Source organism: Bactrocera oleae, chromosome 3 (genome assembly GCF_042242935.1).
Source record: "Bactrocera oleae isolate idBacOlea1 chromosome 3, idBacOlea1, whole genome shotgun sequence".
Taxonomy (NCBI): Eukaryota; Metazoa; Arthropoda; class Insecta; order Diptera; family Tephritidae; genus Bactrocera; species Bactrocera oleae.
The window spans coordinates 49,947,331-49,969,439 of NC_091537.1; the positions used below are offsets into that span (position 1 = coordinate 49,947,331).

At 33.5% G+C, this 22,109-nt stretch overlaps 2 pseudogenes; one reads left to right on the forward strand and one right to left on the reverse strand.

Annotated features, from left to right (window-relative positions):
* The first annotated feature begins 3,480 nt into the window (after positions 1-3,480).
* Positions 3,481-4,264, forward strand: LOC118680969 (NADH-ubiquinone oxidoreductase chain 2-like; annotated as a pseudogene).
* Positions 4,265-17,842: 13,578 nt separating this feature from the next.
* Positions 17,843-20,507, reverse strand: LOC138856071 (uncharacterized; annotated as a pseudogene).
* Between the last annotated feature and the right edge of the window lie 1,602 nt (positions 20,508-22,109).

The following is a 22,109-nucleotide window of genomic DNA, read 5'->3' on the forward strand; positions in this document are numbered from 1 at the left end:
GTAACCGCACGTAACCCCCCTAATAAAGCATAATTAGAATTAGATGATCAACCAGCAATCATAACAGTATAAAACCTTAATCTAGCACAGCACAAAAAAAAATAACAACCCTAAATTAAAAAAAAAAGAATTTAACAAATAAAGAAATACACAGCCAAGCAACTAAAGACAAAAATAAAGAAAAAATGGGAGAAAAATAATAAGAAATATAATTTGATCAAAGAGGATAAGTTAGTTCCTTAGTAAATAACTTAATTGCAGCATAAAAGGGTTGAGGAATTCCTATTAAACCTACTTTATTAGGTCCCTTACGAATTTGGATATACCCCAAAACCCTGCGCTCCAAAAGAGTTAAAAAAGCTACTCTCACCAAAACACAAACTACTAAAATTAAACTTCCAATAACTGATAAAATAGATTCCATAAAAAACAAGACTATTTGTAATAATAAATTACATAAATAAATTCTAAATTTATTGCACTAATCTGCCAAAATAGTAATTAATCACATTCTATAAATAAAATATTATTATTTTAATACCTAGTCCTTTCGTACTAAGGAATTATAAAAAATTAAAGATAGAAACCAACCTGGCTTACGCCGGTTTGAACTCAGATCATGTAAGAATTTAAAAGTCGAACAGACATAACATTTAAGCGGCTACACCTAAAAATATATCTTAATCCAGCATCGAGGACGCAAACTTTTTTATCGATATGAACTCTCCAAAAAAATTACTCTGTTATCCCTAAAGTAACTTAATCTTCTAATCACTATTAATGGATCAATAAGACATGTTTTTGTTAAACAGGTGGGTAAAAAATTTGCCGAGTTCTTTATATAAACTTAACATACAAAATTATCTAAACAAAACAATATACTAATTCTGTCATTATTCCCCTTTATAAACTATTAATAAAAGAATTTTTATAAATAAATTAATATATAATAAATAATATAACTTATAAAATAATTTATAACAAACTTTATAACGATTGCTAATTCTAAGCTTACATTTTATATTATCACTATTAATTTTTAATAATTTATCTTAAAGCTTATCCCTTAAGATATTCAAATTAATAAATTTTTTAATCAATTTAATAACCAAAAAATCAAAAACTTGTAAATTAAATTTATTTAAAAAAAAACTAGATACCTTTATAAACGAATAACATTTCATTTCTAATAATCTATTTAAAATAATTTTGACACATTAACTCTAATAAATTATTAGCTCTTATAAAATCGAGATTAATAAATTCCTATTCATTATTTAATAAACCCTGATACACAAGGTACGACAAACTAAATCTTCTTTTTAAACAAAAATTTTTCAGATTATTTCAATTACCTTTAACAATACTAATAAACTATCACAAATATCATTAAAAATTACTAAAACATTAAACTATACAATTATTTTTAATACTATAATCTAAACACAAAAAAAATTAATAAATAAATATTATTCAATTTATATTGATTTGCACAAAAATCTTTTCAATATAAATGAAATACTTTACTAAATTAGCTTTAAACTGTCATTCTAGATACACCTTTCGGTACATCTACTATGTTACGACTTATCTTATCTTAATAGTAAGAGCGACAGGCGATGTGTGCATATTCTAGAGCTAAAATCAAATTAAAAATCTTTACAATTTTACTGTCAAATTCACCTTCACTAAAATATTTCAAAATTAGTTCCGTCTAAATAAATTTATTGTAACCCATCTCTACTTAAACATAAGCTACACCTTGATCTGATATACATTCTTATAAAAATTATAGAAAATTATTATTCTAATAAAATATTCTGATAACGACGGTATATAAACTGAAAAACAAGTTCAAGTAAGGTTCATCGTGAATTATCAATTACAGGGCAGGTTCCTCTGAATAGACTAAAATACCGCCAAATTTTTTAAGTTTCAAGAACATAACTACTACTACCTTAGTGTTTACAATTACATTTTAAATAATAGGGTATCTACTCCTAGTTTATAATTAAAATTTACAAGCTTCAAAATATTACCACAAAAAAATTCTTAAATTTAAAATTTCACCTAATAAATTCAATATTATTTTAAAACAATACATTTTAACTCACACCGTTGTGTAACCGCGGCTGCATGCACAAATTTAGCCAATGCTCTATGAAATCACTATCTACAAGTTTCCGTGATTAATAATTTTATTTACTGAGATTATAGTTGAAATTTAATTACTATTAAAATAAATAAAAATACACGCAAAAACTTACATATAAAATAAATCAATAATAAAATTTAAAGCCAAAATAAATTTTAATGTCTATACATAAAATTTTACCAACTAATAATTAATAAATTTTTAGAACATTTAAATAATTATTATTAATTAATAAAATCATAAAACTTTAATTGTAATAAATAAAAAAAGTTAGCAGTTTCTCATATATCAGTAACGTCCCCCCAAGTAAGTTACCGTTTTTCATTAAATAAAATTAAAGAAAATCAACCTATTACAAAAACTTTTTTTTCTTAATTTATTAACAAATTAATTAGATAAAGCTGTTATATTAATTAATAATTAATAGATAATAAAAAAAAATATAAATAATAATTGAAATAATTATTAAATAAGATAATAAAAAAAAATCTAATTAATTAATAGGTATTTAATTAATATAACAGCTTTATCTAATTTTTTTTTTTAAATAAATTTATAAGATGTTAAAATTATTACAAAATATATTAATTAATTTATTTACCTTTAATATTTAAAAAATTTTAAATTTTTATTTATATTATATTAAAGATAAATTAATGATATAACAAGTTAAGATTAATAGATATATATATACATATAAATATTTAGTTAATTAATAGATATCTATTATCAGATAAAACAAAGCCTTAAGATTCATAGATGGATAACAATAATATCAATTTATTAGTATATAATATAATCTAACACTAGAAACATTTTTATAGATTAATGATAAAAATAAATTTATTGCATTCATCTATATATTTATATGAAGTTGGTCTTTTAACTCTCGGAAATGTCTATATTGGAATTTTAAATTATCTAGTTAATTTATTAATTTTATTTTTTAGACTACTTTTTTATTTATGTAAACCATGAAAATTTTAAATAAATTAAATGATGTACACATTTACACAAAATTAATTATTAAAAAAAAAACAAAAAACTAGATAAAATTAGCCTATTTCAAATAAAATAAGTTAATTTCATTCAATGAATTGCCTGATAAAAGGGTTACCTTGATAGGGTAAATTATGAAATAATATTACATTCATTATATTTAATAGAATTAAACTATTTCTAAAAGTCTCAAAAACTTTTGTGCGTCATACACCAAAACATAGAGACTTAAAAAGATAAGCTAATAAAGCTTAAATGGGTTCATACCCCATTTATAAAGGTTCCAATCCTTTTCTTTTTAATTTTAATAATTCAGCTAAATTATATTTTTATATATAATTACCATCTCGTCTAATTCTTGATTAGGTGCTTGAATAGGATTAGAAATTAATTTATTATCATTTATCCCCCTATTAAATAATAATAACTTAATGTCTACAGAAGCCTTATTAAAGTACTTTTTAACTCAAGCTAGAGTGACTTAATAATTACCTCAGCGCTATTATTAAAAAGTGGGCCTTTCCACTTCTGGTTTCCTAATGTAATAGAAGGGCTCTCCTGAATAAATGCACTCACTTTAATAACGTGACAAAAAATTGCTCCTCTTATATTAATTTCTTACATCACACAAAACAATTTTTTCGTCTTCGTAATTATTACTTCAACCATTATTGGCTCATTAGGAGGATTTATTCAGACTTCTTTACGAAAATTAATAGCCTTTTCATCAATTAATCATTTAGGATGAATACTAGAGCCATACAGGCAAATGAATAAATGTGACTTATTTACTTCTCTCTTTACACATTCATATCTTTCAGTTTAATTTTCATATTCAATAGCTTCAAAATATTTCATATTAACCAATTGTTTAATTCATTTTTCAATTCTAAAATTCTAAAATTCATTTTATTCTTAAACCTACTGTCTTTAGGAGGGCTCCCACCTTTTATTGGATTTTTACCTAAATGACTGGTTATTCAATTATTAGTATTAAAAACCCAATATATAATAATAACAATTATAACAGTAATAACATTAATTACACTATTTTTTTTATCTACATTATGTTTCATAGCCTTTATGCTTAATTACTACGAAAAAAATTGATCTATTAATATAAAAATTAATGATGTCTCTTTCAAAACTATACTAACTCTATCTTTCATCTCCACTTTTAGTTTAATCCTAGTGTCTATAATTTATTTATTCTTAAAAAGTTTATAGCAAGGCTTTAAGTTAATCAAACTAATAGCCTTCAAAGCTATAAATATAAGTTTAATCTTTTATGCCTTAGTAAATTTTTACTCCTTTAGAATTGCAGTCTAATATCATTATTGACTACAAGGCCATGATTAAAAAGAATAAATTTTTATAGATAGATTTACAGCCTATCGCCTAAAGTTCAGCCATTTAATCGCGGCAATGGCTATTTTCAACAAACCACAAATATATTGGAACTTTATACTTCATTTTCGGAGCTTGAGCAGGGATGGTGGGTACATCCCTTAGAATTTTAGTTTGAGCAGAACTAGGTCACCCTGGAGCCCTAATTGGAGATGATCAAATCTACAATGTAATCGTAACTGCTCACGCTTTCGTAATAATTTTTTTCATAGTTATACCCATTATAATTGGAGGATTTGGAAATTGACTAGTCCCATTAATGCTGGGAGCGCCAGATATGGCCTGGGGGCTGGTACAGGTAGAACAGTATACCCACCCCTATCATCTATTATTGCTCATGGAGGAGCATCTGTTGATTTAGATATCTTTTCACTCACTGATTTAGCTATCATTTCACACCTTAGGTGCCGTAAATTTTATCACAACAGTAATTAATATGCTATCAACAGGAATTACATTTGATCGAAAACCTTTATTTGTTTGAGCAGTAGTACTAACAGCCCTACTACTTTTATTATCACTTCCTGTCTTAGCAGGAGCCATCACAATACTTTTAACAGACCGAAATCTAAATACTTCCTTTTTCGATCCAGCAGGTGGAGGAGACCCAATTCTTTACCAATATTTATTCTGATTTTTCGGTCACCTTCTGGGTGTATATTTTATTTCTCCCTGGATTTGGTATAATTTCACACATTATTAGTCAAGAATCAGGTAAAAAGGAAACCTTTGGATCTCTAGGAATTATCTATGCTATAATAGCAATTGGACCTCTAGGTTTTATTGTATGAGCCCACCATATATTTAAAGTAGGAATAGATGTCGACACTCGAGCTTATTTCACTTCAGCTACAATAATTATTGCGGTACCTATAGGCATTAAAATTTTCAGTTGATAAGCTACTCTCCACGGTACACAATTAAACTATCCCCAGCTATACTATGAGCCCTAGGGTTTGTATTTTTATTTACAGTAGGAGGATTAACAGGAGTTGTGCTTGCCAATTCTTCTGTAGATATTATTTTACATGATACATATAATGTAGTAGCCCATTTTCACTATGTATTATCTATAGGAGCAGTATTCGCAATTATGGCTGGATTTGTACACTGATACCCCCTATTTACGGGTCTAACCCTAAACCCTAATTGATTAAAAAGTCAATTTATCGTTATATTTATTGGTGTAAATTTAACATTCTTCCCTCAACATTTCTTAGGATTAGCAGGAATACCTCGTCGGTACTCAGATTACCCAGACGCTTATACAACATGAAACGTGGTATCCACAATTGGTTCATCTATCTCTTTACTAGGAATCTTATTTTTCTTATTTATTATTTGAGAAAGATTAGTAACACAACGACAAGTAATTTACCCTATACAACTTAGTTCATCAATTGAATGACTTCAAAATACTCCTCCGGCCGAACATAGTTAGAATTACCTCTTTTAACTAACTATCTAATATGGCAGATTAGTGTAATGGATTTAAGCTCCATATATAAAGTATTTTACTTTTTTTTAGAAATAAATGACAACATGAGCTGCCCTTGGCATTCAAAATAGAGCCTGGCATTCAAATAATCACAACATTAGTTGGCTACTTAATGTTTATACTATTACACAATTCGTACTCATACACAAATCGATATCTCCTACACGGACAAACTATTGAAATAATTTGAATAATTCTCCCAGCTATTGTTCTCCTATTTATTGCTCTACCATCTTTTCGACTACTTTACTTACTAGATGAAATTAATGAACCTTCAGTAACTCTGAAAGCTATTGGACATCAATGATACTGAAGCTACGAATACTCAGATTTTTTAAACGTTGAATTTGACTTATATATAATCCCTACTAACGAATTAGCCACAGACGGATTCCGTCTATTAGATGTTGACAACCGAGTGATTCTACCTATAAACTCATTATTATATATATTACTAAATTCGAATATTAGTCACAGCTGCAGATGTTATTCATTCTTGAACAGTCTCTACTCTAGGTGTAAAAGTAGATGGAACACCTGGACGATTAAACCAAGCAAACTTCCTAATAAACGGACCCGGATTATTTTACGGTCAATGCTCAGAAATTTGCGGAGCTAATCACAGATTTATACCTAATTGTAATCGAAAGACTCCCCGTTAATCTTTTCATTAATTGAGTAACTAATAGAACTAACTCACAATTTTCATTAGATGACTGAAAGCAAGTACTGGTCTCTTAAACCACCTCATAGTAAATTAGCACTTACTTCTAATCAAAAAAAAAAAATAGTTAAAAATTAACATTAGTATGTCAAACTAAAATTATTAAATTACTTAATAATTTTTAATCCCACAAATAGCCCCTATCGGTTGATTAAGCTTATTTAATATCTTTTCAATTACCTTTATTTTATTTAGTATAATAAACTATTACTCCGAAATCCCCCAAGCCCTTAATCACAAATTTCAAGTAAGTACTCAACAACTTCTTTAAATTGAAAATGATAACTAATCTATTTTCTGTATTCGACCCATCCTCAAGCATCTTCAACCTCTCTATAAATTGAATAAGAACATTTCTAGGATTATTATTAATTCCTTCCGCATATTGATTAATATCTTCACAATGACATATCTTCTGAAATTCAATTCTACTAACCCTACATAAAGAGTTCAAAAGTCTTTTAGGTTCCTCAGGACACTCTGGTTCAACTTTCATTTTTGTCTCTCTATTTTCACAAATTTTATTTAATAATTTTATAGGATTATTCCCCTATATTTTCACTAGAACAAGCATCTTAACAAAAACATGTCTCTTTGAGTTATTTTTAAAGTCTGACCTGCCCACTGAAATTGTTTAAATGGCCGCAGTATTCGCAATTATGGCTGTATTTGTATGCTTATAGTCAACATGGTAGGGGACATATTTTTAAGAAAAGTTATTCACTTAATTACATTAAAATATCACTTTTGATCAACCGGAACGGTTTAAAGTCATGTGGAAATCATATATATATTGGGGATAGAGAAAGATATTAATTTTGACATTGCTCAGCTATACTCGAGAATATATTATGAAGCAATTTTATATGCATATACAAAAAACAATAATTATTACTCACTGACCGACATAGGTAGAACTGGTTAGAATAACGAAAAGCATTATAAGTAGTATATGGAAGTTGAGGGTAGTATTACCCCGATTTTATCAATTTTTGCCAATACCACATACTACTAACATGCCACAGATCAATAAAATGCTCCCACTGTTTCATTAAGGTACTTCACATACCATCACTAATCATATGGAGTAAAGTCAGACGAATGGGGGCCATGTAAACTTTTCACTCGATTTCATCCATTTTAGGCACAAAAATACCTTGTTATGAGTAAAACACGCTCTCTCATTTTCATTGAGATAACTCACATATTGGTCGGTATATGCGGTATAAAGACACCCGGAAGCTCAAAAATCTTTATATTAGGTATGTGAGGGCTACAGGAAGTATTGATTCGATTGAACTCATTTTTTGACACAAACATACTATTATCGAAAGTTTTATTTATTTATTTTATTTTATGAATTTCAATTGAATGTCTTACACATTAACCGGTATTTTATGTAAAAAGGCAACTATAGGCACTGGGGTCAACAAATTCAGTACCTAGGGACTTGAATAGTTTCGATTCGATTTAGACAATTTTTGGTCACAAGGTGGCATACTTTAAACGTATTATTCACGCAAAGTTTTATCCCGATACAATCATTTTTGTTTGATTTGCATAGTGAAAAGTGGAAATAGGCGTGGTTGTAATTTGATTTCGCTTATTTTCGCACTATAGCATAGAAATATGAGAAAAATATTATGTACCGAATTTGGTTTTTACCGTTATATGGGGAGTGGGCGGGGTTGTCACCCGATTTAACACCGTCGATAGAGATGTTAAAAACATTTGTTCCCAGTGAATTTTTTTTATCGTAGCTTCAGTGGTATAGGAGATATGCACATTAAACCTATTAGGGGGCGGGACCACGCCCACTTTAAAAAAGAATTTAAACTGCAGATGCCCCTCCCTAATGTGGTCCTGTATACCAAAAAAGATTTTTGTATCTTGTTGTGGTTACAGTATCAAGAAACATGTTTCATAAAGATATCTCAATTTTTACTCAAGTTACAGCTTGCACAGACGGACAGACGGACGAACGGACAGACAGTCACCCGAATTTCAACTCGTCTCTTCATCCTGATCATTTATATATATATAACACTGTATCTAACTCAATCAGTTTTAGGTGATACAACCAAACGTTATGTGAATAAAACTATTATACTCTGTAGAAACAGGTTGCGAGAGTATAAAAAGTAAGGAAGGGCTAAGTTCGGATGCAACCGAACATTTTATACTCTCGCATAGTCAAGTGGTATATTCGTTTGAGATTTCTTTATATATTTTAATAATTAGAGCAATCGTTCTTGTGTTTTGTTGTATACGCTTATAATTTGTTTTAAATAGAATGAATTACAACTGTATTGAGGAGTATGAAAATAAATCGTTTTTGACAATGAATAACATTTTTTATTTATTTTATCGATATTATTATACATGTTTAGCACATTTTGATTGCATAACTCAGAAGTAAGGACTTCCTGAAGTTCTACAATTAAATGTCTGACAGAGAAAGTTGAATTTCTGTATAGAACCAGAATATTAATACTGAAACATTTAAACAAAACCGCTTCTAAAACTTTGCGGCCTGAATAAATTTTCTTTACAGCCTTTGGTTCTATAGAGCTAGCAATACTATGCATTGCACATATTATAATGCCCCGTTTATTTCTGTTGCTTGATTCCGTACTATCTATCCTCAACTCGTTAATTGGAGTAAATCCTGGTATATCAAAATTTTCGCACGGATAACTCCAAGTTTCTATAAAACATAAGATATCAGAAGATAGCATCAAACAGTCGCTTTTTATATTATTAATGTGAGCCTGAAGACTCTGAACATTATGGAATAAAATTTGATGTTCGAGAAATCATAAAAGTGAAACTTGTGTTCAGAGCTTTATTTGTGTTCAATTCCCTCAGTTCTCTAAAACAGGATCTGATTCAGAAAATTTGTCAGGAGGAATAAAATTTGCTATGATGAATAGACCTTCTGCAGAAGTAGCTCGACTAAAAGCGACATATATTGAAGCTCTAGGCATTCTGGGTCGAGTATGAACTACAACTTTATTATATGTGGCACCCTGACTTTTATGAATAGTTATTCCCTCAGCCGGAACAACTCGAAACTGATTTCTTTCAATTGAAATTTGTTCATTTCTTTTATATTGAAAAGACTTTAGAACTTTTTCATTTTGTGTCCAAGAACTTTCTAAAGGATGAGGCTTTTTTGATCGTGCTATCAAACCAACAGAAAGTTCCAAAAATTTAATCTACAGAATTGTTGGAAAAGAACAATAGAAATCAATTTGCATAAGTTGTCCAGCTGCCCCATTAACCAAGCCATCACACGTGCTTATATTCACTGTAATCATATATTTGCCGGAGGTTTTTATTGTTAATTCATAAGGTGGTCCCTGCGTTTCAGAAATTTTGAAAAGTTTAACTCTTTCATAAATATTATCATTTTCACTTATACCAATTCCTTTAACTGAGTCTTTTGCAGTTGAAAAGATAGCTTCAGTTGGGACTCGACCGAGCTTAAGGGCATTGAAATTATTTGTCTCTTCATTGGACCAAAATAAATCACCGGGAACTTCTTCGAAATTAACTACTCGAGTTTCAATAAGTGATATGTCCTCATTTGTCATAGTACCAGATTTCATATGGTTGAATGCAATTGCAAAGGCCTGATCCTGCCGTCTCATTATTTCTTTTAATTCAAAGTATTTAAATTACTCCCACAAAGGGGAACTAGCTAAAGTGCTGTATGCATCATTGGGATTAGGAGAGAATATCCACCTATCTCCAACAGGTGAGAGTTGCTTCAAATCACCAAGCACTATGATCGGTATACCACCGAAGGGGCTGTCTGTTTTGAAAATTTGTTTTAATCTCGCATCAACAGAGCTAAACATACGAGCACCTACCATCGATATTTCATCAATTATGATTAATTTTAAATCGATAAGTCTGGAATACAATGGATTAACTGTGTCATTGCTAAGTGGTCTCAACTGATTAACAGGTAAAGAGAATATTGAATGAAGGGTCATTCCACCTATTCCGAATGCTGCTTTACCCATAGGTGCGCAAAGAAGAACTTTTAAGGAACTTGGATGGGATACAGGTGTAGAATTGTACCGATAGTTAAGTGCTTGGTATATTGCAGATATCAAACGACTCTTTTCTACACCTGCACCGCCGCCAATGAACTCATAAAATGGGCGATTTGTTTTTAGCTGGTGTTTCAAATGTGTCAAATAGGTTCTTTGCTTAGTACTTAGACTTTGAACTAAAGAAAATAATATATAATAAAATAATTGCTCAACTGGAATCAAAGGGGGTAGTTTAATAAGTCTAATATTGCAATCAGATTCAGTGCCATTATCTGTTGAATCTTCACCATGCAAGTCCAGCAAATTTATATTTGGGTTTATTTCTGGAAGTGCCAATACTCTGAACTCATTTTCCACTATAGGTAGTTCCTTTGAGCATCTTCCTCTAAGTCTATTTCATTATAAAGACTTTCTAGGACATTTTCAAGTTCTCTTTTGCTCAAAAACAGCATATTTTCTTTGATTTTCCTCAATTAGAATACGATGTGTTATGCAAGTCTGCTCATTATCGTTTACAATGAGATCTTGCTGTTCATTCCGCCATGGATAGTAAAGCATTACCATTTCGGGGATATACTCAACTCTGGCCAAATCTGTGTTAAACCTTCTATACCGAATAAAACAAGGTTTGGTACGTTTTTTCACAAAACCGCTACCGTCTTTAAGAGGCATGACAACCCCGCTCTCTGGTAAATTATCGTCTTCCCTCTCTTCCTCTTCATGATCACTGTCTTGTGCTCTTCTACTAGATTTAAAGTATTTATACATATATGCAAAATCAGCTTAACAAAGAGTTTCTAACTGATCGGATCTTTGAACATCATGGTCTAAAATACCGGCTACGAATATTTCAGTCGAACCTGAAGGAAGGTTCTGAAGTTCTGCTCTAGGTTTCACCATTCGAACACGTTTCTCAGGTCGAGGGGTATTTATAAATATTTTTGCATTACTTGCTTCCGAAAGATGGAGGCAAATGCGGCAATATACTGCTTTTTGTGCAGATATTTGTGTGCCTGATATAAATTTGTGAGCTATATGTTAAAGCTTTTGCTTAACAGTATAATTTCCAGCATTCACCTCTGATAATTATAGGTATATAAACAGCAAGCATATGCATCCAGTATATATTTTATATCCGTATTTGGTGTATGGAGTGCCAAAAGTAGTCATATTTAAACTTATAACGTTTTGAATTTCGAAAAACCTTTCCTTGTGTCCTTCTGAATTTTGACTTGTTTCTGTAAAGGGTAACAGTATTTGCGTTGAAGGCATTGGTGGATATGGTACACCAAAACGACAAAACTGTGCTCGCCGGCGTTATCTTTATCTTTAAAAAGCTTAAGAATTTGCGTCTGACCGAATTAAGCGATATCTATCTTGGGTTGTTAAACTGTTGGCTTCCTCTTCCGAAATATCTTTAGAATCAACAGTTATAGAGAGGATGATCAAAGCTCAACCCACTGAGATTCTGCAGCCGATAAAGTGATAAAGAAGGTTGGAAGCCCAAATTGGCGGTTCATAGCGATTGCCTTTTTCTTCTCAGCTTCTTAGTGCGCAGGAGAGGATCTAATGCCTTTCAAAACCTTGTAACCATCATCATGTTGAATCAAGTTTTGAACAAAGTTTTCGTTTACCTACACTTTCTAGTCGTAGGGAAATTACCTACACTTTCTAGTCGTAGGCTTGGCATAATATTCTTAGTGAAACTTTTGAATGGAACTGTTTGCAGTTCTTTTCTCCTGTCTGAAATTAAATTTAATATCCCGGTTCGCCTTGCGAGGCAGTTACGAGTAAGTAGTAAGCGAGCTATTCCGCCGTATATGTCATGATTTTAATTCTTATTCCAGCACATTTGACTTATCTGACTCACTTTTTTAAATTAAAAAGACTTTATTGTTTTCTCTTAATAAATGAAAATGTAACAATTTATTATATTGTAACTTTAGATCTTAGCTGTTGAAAGTTTTGTTTCTGTAGTTGAGCAGTTTTAGATCTCAACACTTAAAAAACTCTCTTGCCTTTTCTGACTCCGCTAATTCCGCACGTATGCGGATTGCGCCCCTCGCGTCGGTTGGGCGGGAGGAGGGTAATCGTTGGGTTTATTATTATTATTATTATTAACAGATTTTGGGCCGTAACTTGGTTGCGGCCTGAACACTTTCTAAGGCAAATAGACTATTCATATTTTGTAGCAGTTCTAATTTTTTGTAATCATAGAACAACTTTGGAATGGTACACGCTCTTCTGTCAACTCGGCAAAATTCGAAACGTATTTTCTTGCTATACGTTTCAGAGCATGTACGCTTCTGCCTAACGTATATTGTTCCAAATAACAACTCTTTTGAATTATTATCTTGGATTATGTCAATTGGTCTTTATCCTTCACCTGGCCCTATGACTAACGGGTTATAGTCTAAGTTTTCTACAGGAATATTGTCCAAAAGAGTTTCTTGACCGCCTGGATTTAGCTCTGAAGGTTAAAGACCCATGGGAATATTATTACCTGAGGGATTATCATGAGAAGTTTGTGCCGCACGAAAAGATTGAACCAATCGGGAATCCTCTGCAGATGCAACAAACGGAACTTTTTCTTGGTCGTTAAATTCTGAAATCCAGTTTTCATTGATATATATAATATATTGTACTCATGATACAGAGGGGTATTCACTAAGAACTACAAAGCTTTCATAATCTTTGCGGGGCGTATCTTATAGATCATGTAATCATGATTGTACTCCAAACGCCTTCTTAAGTGAATTTGTATCACATGAGCCTCATCAAAGGACCTTGGTAGAGATGTCACAATATTGTTAACAGAAATTGGTTTTAACAACAGTAAATTTGAGAGAACTCTAACCTTGACATAGTAACGGACGAATTGTCATAAAAGGCAATCTAGGCATTATGAGACGTTCTTCAATTGGGGTTAAATCTTTCAAACAATCCGGTATTTCAGGAAAGTCTAGACCGTTAGCTAAACATATTTTTGGAACGTTCTTTTTAGCAATCGCATTTTTGCAAGTAACACAAAAATTGTAATTTCTATCTTCCGAAGGAAATTTATATAAAAGGCGGATACAGCATTCGGGTGATCTTGCGCAATAATTTCTTAATTTAATTTGCGAACTTGGTGTGAAAACCATAATCCGCTGCAGCAAATACATATTTCAATAGGGCTCTTATTTATATTTTGGAAATAAATTTTTTTGAAATCTGTTAAATTGCCATTATAAGCATTTTCTATAACATTATTTTCTCTCGTTAATCAGATTCGTTGGGACTGTCTTTCGTTTTCAATTTGCCTATTGAGTGGGCTATCTCTACAAAGGCGAACTTGACTTCTTCTAAGACGTCTCTGATTAAACATTTCTTCACTCATACCCCTCCTACTAAGCTTTCGACGTTGTGTTTCTCTATCACGCTCCTCTCTCCTTATTCCAAGATTTCTTCCTGCATGCTTCCTTTGCATTTGATCACAAATGCGCTCTAAAGTCCTATACTTAGGATTTCTTGCGCGAAATTCTCTATGATCCCTATTGTTTCTACTTTGCTCATCTTAACGTACCTCGGGATTTTCTCGACGAGACCTACGACCTAGAGCATTTCTTATTTGCTCTTCAGAGCGAATTTGTGGATCTTGCCGCCTTGTTCTATGTTGAACAGTATTTACAACTTGCTCAACAGATCGAACCTCGAGATTTTCGCGCCGAGATCTATGACCTCGAGTATTTCTTATTTGCTCTTCAGAGCGGATTTGGGTATTTAAACGTCTTGCCGTATGTTGAACAGTATTTAAATTTTGTTCAAAAGACTGTACCTCGACAGACGTACATCGGAGTCTAATCTACGATTAGCGTGACTTACAGTATCTTGTTACTGCTCACTATCTCTATATAAAGAGTTTGCACGAAGAACTCTCATACGTCTTCTATTCTGAATACGACTTAGTAATACAGATTTTCTACTTAATCTAGGCATAATTAATAAATAATAGATGGCCTAATATATAAAATACTTATATAATTCCGTCCGTCCGAGTCTGAAAAGTTGGATCCTAGGTGCTGCTCTCTTTCACTGTAATTGAATCCTTACTATGACTCCTTTCCTGTTCGGTGTATAGGTACTATGGTATACTGGTGCACATATGTATATGTGTTTGCTCGCCACTGTATATAATACGGGTTTGCTTGCCACTGTATATAACAATAGTTTAAACACTATATAACTAATGCACTGAAATTAGTTTGAATACAGCACTTTCCTGGTCAAGAAATCTAGTGTAACTGAAACTAAAAACACAGTGTACTGATATTTATTATACTCTTGCAATATGTTGCTACAGCGTATAATAGTTTTATTATGGTATATTTTTGTACACACAGCTTACGTACTTTTGCATACCTATATGTTACATAGATATTTACTAACATAATAATACAGATTATTTAGTTATATTTATATTTTAGAAATTAGTAGTTTATTTCATTGTATTGAAATTAAGTGCTAGGAAGACCCCTCTGTGAAATGCTTTTTTAAAACAGGGATCGATGGTACTTATTTTGAAAGGTCTGCTCATGAAGTAATGATGTAATTTTCTTTAGTTTACAGTTCACCTCATGACCTTCATATTCAAATGTGTCGTAAAACTGAAATAATAGACAGTAGCATTTAAACCAATGGGATCGCAGTTTATCTATTGCCATATAAAAAGGATATTTAGTCCTCTTGATACTACACTACTAATATTTATCTCACGCAATTTTTACTAGAAAGATATTTTTGCTCTATATAAAGTTCAGCACTCTAAGAAACTTTTTTACATTGTTGTCTGGTATAAATTGTTATAAGTTCAACATGATGGCTGAGAAAATATACTTATCCACTGATTATCACCAAATATTAAAAGAAATATTTGTATATAGAAATCTATGTCTATCTCGATTAGTTTTAGGTGATGCAAACAACCGTTTGGTGAACAAAACTATACTCTGTTGCAACATGTTGCGAAAGTATAAAAATGTTGGGAAAGAATTCAACATTTATTATTCGATTATTATTTGGTATCTTCTTAACTTATGTTATTGATCATACATTTACTATTTTAGATAGATACTATTTTTTCTCCGAAATGTTAACTTTAACAAAAAGAAGCTATTTAACTCAAACATGGTATATGTGATATAAACTGAACCAAAGGGGTTAGATTTATTATGTGGGCTATATGAGGTTGCTGTTGTACGAAAGGAGCGGAGATAAGTAAATTAGAGTTATAAGGCTTAAACAAAGGTCTAGACCAATTTCGTTCATATGCGATAAACCACATTATTTTTAAGAAAAACTGTCCATTTAATTTCATTAAATTATAAAATAAACTAAATAAATAACAATAAGTAGTACATGTATGCTGGGGTAATTCGTGGATCGATTTCACACATTTTCGGCTTTATACTATTGTATATCTAATATTTTACGTTTATATAAAGCCAAACGGAAGTTTGAATTTTTTACATAAAGTATGTTGGAGCTAGGGTCAATATATACCCGATAATGGGTACTAGGGCGGAACCAAAAATTGTATACTCTTGTAATTCGCAAGAATCAAAGGCTAGGAAATTCCTTCAGGTGTGGCAAAGTTGAGAAAGAATTAAACATCCATTATGAAATGAAATCGTGATTAAATTATAATCAAATTTGGTATCTTCTTGACTTATATTAAAGGCCATAAACTTTGTCGGGGTACTCGACGTTGAGTTTGCCGGTGTGCCAAATAAAATAAAATATGAATTAAAATTCAATAAAATGTAACTTTAATTACTTTGAGTATATAGGGTAGAAATTTGTGTGGGTTAATTGTACACTATTTATGTATGTGTTTGTTAAGTGTTATATGTATAATTCAATTTATGTGTTATTTATAAGTTAGACTTAAATAAGATAAATTAACTATAAAATCAATTATAACCTGATGTGGGTTGATAATCCCGCGTAGATTTTGGTGGTGTTGCTGTTGTTGTTGTTGTCCTCCTGGGGCGATCTGATGTTCGCGCCTTTTTTTTTGTCCGTCCGCGTTGTGGTTTTCTCCTGTCTTTTGATTTGTTCTAATTGGAATTATTAGCTATGTTGGTGCTGTTGAGCCTTTTGCATTGTCCTCTAATTCGTATTTATACGAGTTTGGAGAACAATGCAGGGATGTGTTCGTTTGGTATGAACATCCCGGCCGCCTTGCAGGGTCTGCGAATAAAAAAGTTATTAGATCTTCGATTATTAGATTTCGCTTTGGATTAATGAATATTGTTTTAAAATGGGTTGAGTGGTTACTTAGGGTTTAAATCGCACAAGCACCAATTAGAGTCCAACCGAGTGCAGTGTTTTGTGTGATCACGGTACTGTTGTCTGGGTTGAATAATCCGGATTTCATTATCCTTGGGTAGATGTCTGCTCCCAGTTCCATCATGATTTTATCATTCTTGTGGAACATAGGGTTGGCTAGGATTAAGTGGTCGAATCTCTTAAAGATTTCGCCACTTATATCACGATTGTAGGGTCGAGTCGGTAATTCCTGCGTCATAAGGCAGACCGTATGACGATTTTACATATGAGGTGACAGTCAAGGTACGTTTTCGGAAACCTCAATCTCTGAACTAGTTCGGGTTAATTATGGCACGTACTTTATTCCATTTGCCATCGTGTTTTCTTTTTATCATGGCAGTGGGTATAAGGGTCGGCTTGGCCAGTAGTGTTGGAATCTCTTGATCTTTGTTAGACGTTCGTCGCTCTTTGTTGTTTTGGTTTTATCTTTGCAAAACAACCAACAAGGATTGAATGGTTCTTCCCGTTACACATGTTGCATCGTTTTGCGCTTGTGCATTTTTAACTTTTGCCATCTATGTGCGATGCTTAGCTGCGTATCTTCTAAGTTGGGTTCTGCTGGGGTTAATAAAGGGGTACCTATTAAGAAATGGCTTGGAGTTAAAGGTTCTATATTCCTGGGGTCTTCACTTAGTGGGCTTAAAGGTCGAGAAAAAGCAGCTTTCGATTCGGGTTAGAAGGGTAGATAATTCTTCGAAAGTGAATTTTTGGATCTGAGACACCTTTTTTAAGTGGCTCTTTAAACTTTTCACTCCTGCTTCCCAGAGTCTACCCATGTGCGGAACTCCTGGAGGATGTTGATGTTTTGGTGTGCTTCACTTGTTGTTACTTGTGTTTTTAGTTATTTTATGAATTCTCGTCGATCTTTGATTAAGAGTTTAGACGCTCCCACGAAATTAGTACCATTGTCAAAATAGAGATCGGCGGGAAATCCACGCCTAGAAAAGAATCGTACGAATGCGGCCATGAATGCTTGGGTGGTGAGATCGTTTGCTGCCTCCAGGTGTATTGCTTTGGTTGCAAACCAACAAATACACATACATAACCTTTTGTGATCAAGCACGCTCTGCCGGTGTAATTTTTTATGTCATAGGGACCGGCGAAGTCGATTCCTGTTGCTGCGAATGGGCGGGTTAGGGTGGTACGTTCCGCTGAAAGAGCTGCCATTATTTGAGTAGTATCTCTCTTCCTGTGTAAGACGCAAGTTTTGCACTGATGGATAATGGACTACTTTATGAGCGTTTTAAGCTTCGGTATCCAAAATTCCGTACACATGAGTCGTAAAACTAGTTGGTTGCCACCATGTAGGGTAATTGAGTGAGTAAATTTGGTGAGTAGTTTGGTTAATCGACTGCTATAGGGTAGTATAATCGGAATTCAGCCTCGTTATATGATAATGCGGCTGAATTGCTCAATCGGCCATTAACTCGCATTATTCTTTTGGGATCGATTAAAGGGTTTAGGGTCAAAATTGTACTTTTTCTGTGTATGCTGGTTTTTTGAGTTAAAGCTTCATACTCCTCCTGGAAGTGCTTTCTTTGGGTTAAAATAACTAACTTCGTGCAGGTAGTTTTAATCTCGTCTGGAGTTGTTTCCAACATTGTGTGTGGCTGTTGTGATCTGTTGGGTGACGCATTCGAGCAGAATCTGAATAAATATGCTATGACTCGAATGGCTTTGGGAAGTGATGAAAATCTATCCAGTATATCCTCTTGTGTTGTGTTGACGAAAGTCTTGATTGGCCGCAGTTCCAGTGTTGTATCGATTGCTTTTCGGGTAATTGGCCAATGTTTCGGGTCGAGTTTTAGCCATTGGGGTCCGTGCCACCAAAGGTCATTGTAAACCATTTCCAGAGGTGTGCATCCGCGACTGCCCAGATCTGCCGAATTGTCCTGGCTTTCGATGTCACTTTAACTTTCGCTTTCAACTTTTTCTGCAATTGTGGCAACTCGGTGGGATACAAAGGTTGTCCATGAGCATGGGGGTTTGCTTAGCCAAGAAAGGACAATTGTAGAATCCGTCCAGCCTTGGTAAAGATATACTTTTTATTGGGGACACACGAGTCTTGGATATCAAAAGAGTTGTCCAGGTGTTTGTGTTTGTAGAAACACTGATGTATAGGTTTGCTGCGTAAGCTTTTTCTGATGCGTCAGAGAATCCGTGGAAATTGATGATCGCGGATGTCGAAAAGTGAGTCCACCAAAGAATTTCAATCAGATTTAGGGTTTCGTAATCGCAATCGGATTTATCGAGCCATATTTGTTGCATTATTATTTTGGCTGTGACTACAACGGGACTAAGCCAACCAGCTGGGTCGAACTATTTTGCTATAATCGATAATACTTCTCTTTTAGGAAACGATGTCTTATCGCGAATAGGGTTGATGAGAAAAAAGAATGCATCTTTTTTTGCATTCCTTATGATCCCCAGTGTTTTTCTGCTATTGGGTTCCGGTAAACTGAGTAAGTTCGTATCCAACAGGTGTTCTTATGAGATTCCAGATAAGACTTTTGGGTCATTTGAGGTCCATTTGCGTAGAGCAAATCCTGCGGACTCCAAAGATGAAGTAAGTTCGTCTCGTGCCATCTTCGCAGTTGCTACGTCATTCGTACATTCCGTTTCGAAGTATCTCAGCTGCCAGTGGGTGGGTTCCTTGTACATCATCCGCTAATTTGAGGAGGGTACGGATAGCTACGTAACAGTTTGTAGTTCAAAATCTTCTATGCGGTCATTAGGCGATTTTATAAATAAGATTTTTTGAAGTGGGGTGTGTTTTCTTTCAACAAGTATTTGACGATACATTTTTTGAATATCTGCATTGAATACGATTCGAAACATACGCCACTTTACCACTAGGATTACCGGGTCTGCTTGTAGAATAGCTCCAGTGTGTAGTACATCATTGAGGCTGTTTCTATTTGAGGTGGGGCATGATGCGTTGAATACCATTCGCAGTTGGGTCGTTAAGCGTTCGGGTTTGATGACAGCGTGATGTTGTAGATAGTATATTTTCGTATTCTCTGCGGGGTCATATTCTATTTTGGTCATATGACCGAGTTCCAGGTACTCGTTGATGGCCTTGTCGTATTCTGTTTTTATTTCAGGTTTTCTAGATAGGGATTTTTCATTTCTTAGAAACTGAGCTAAAGCTATATGTCTTGAGTTGCCCAAGTCTATCTTTTCTGGGGTTTTAAAGGGTAATGTTACCACGTAGCGCCCAGTTGAGTGTCTTCGGGTTGTTTTTTGATAATTTTGCTCACACAGTATATCCGAAGTTGAGGGTAGAGGCATTTTCGGAACTTCTTCGACTTCCCAAAATTGTGTGAGCTACTTGTCTGGGGTCGTCTTATTGAAAAATGACAATATTGAGAGTGAGATGGGTTTTTCAGGTGTGGGTCCGGAAAGAATCCAACCGAATTCTGTTTCTTGGGCTAGTAATGACCCGAGTACATCTCTCTGTACGCCACTGAGAATTATTTGTGGGTACAGATCACTTCCGATAAGGATGTCAACATCTGGGTTTATAGAAGTGAGGGTCAGCTAAGCTGAAACCGAATTCTTTATTAGAAATTATTCTATCAAGTGAGTGAGTGGGTAAGTTATCGGTTAAAGTTTTGAAGATAAACGCGTGGGTTGTTATCTTAAATTCCCTTTTTGTTGGTGAACGAAGGGTGAGTTCGCAAGTTTTTGTAGCTATTGCGGAGACTGTGTTGTTCAATCCGGTCACTTGTGCGTTTTTTTTGAATGTGGGTATGTCAATTTTCTGTGGAACTTCTCGGAAATAAACTTAGCTTCTGATCCAGAGTCGATTAGTGCTCGAGCTGTATATAATTGCCCTTTGTAAGAAACTTGCACTATGGCAGTACCTAGCAAAACCTGCTTCCTACTTGAGTTGTGTGGGTCTTGTGTTTTATTTTCTGTGGACTGTAAGAGGGTTGTGTAGGCTTGCGGATTTGTATTGGGATTAAGGGTTTGGGAGGAACTACTATTGGTAGAGGCAAGAGGCGGGTTCGAGGCTCTTGATCATTGCGGTAGGAATTGGGAGCGGAATGGGGCATCCCTATGCAGAAGAGTGTTATGTTTCTTTCTACATATTCTGCATGAGTATTTGCTCTTGCAATCCTTGAAGCTATGCGATAATGCAAGGCAATTAAAACAGTAACCACTATCTTTTATTACGTTTATTCGGGTCTCGACATTCATTTGTAGAAACTTTGGGCATTCTCGAATGGAATGTTGAGTTCTATATAATTTACAACTCTCAATGTTTTTTTGAGATAATACTGCCTCTTACAGGGTTTTCACTAGCGTGTGAAAAACTCAATTTCGAAATTCCAGAGACGTTCGCGTGAAAGGTATTAACTTTCCTGTCTTTTCCTTTTCTATAAGACCCACTGTAGGGTTGGGTAACGGGAACGAGGTCAGTTAGATTTCCTACTACTTCCAAAGATTTTTATCTATGGGTGAGAAACGTGTCGAAAGTTTTCCATGATGGTATTTCGGAGTTGTCTTCTAGGGTATCCTCAAATTGATGAAGTAAAGTTTTTGGTAGTTTCAATCCACATAAGAAGATTAAGATTGTGTCCCAACTAGTCGTGTCTATGTATACATTATGAAGATTTATAAGACAATTGTTGACGGTTCTCTGAAGGTGTTTATTAGCGCTTCCACTTTCCTGGTTTGCTTGGGGTAAATTGAACAAAATTTTTAATTGCGCGTTGACTTGAACTCGTTTGTTTTCGTCATAGGGACCGGCGAAGTCGATTCCTGTTGCTGCGAATGGGCGGGTTAGGGTGGTACGTTCCGCTGAAAGAGCTGCCATTATTTGAGTAGTATCTCTCTTCCTGTGTAAGACGCAAGTTTTGCACTGATGGATAATGGACTTTATGAGCG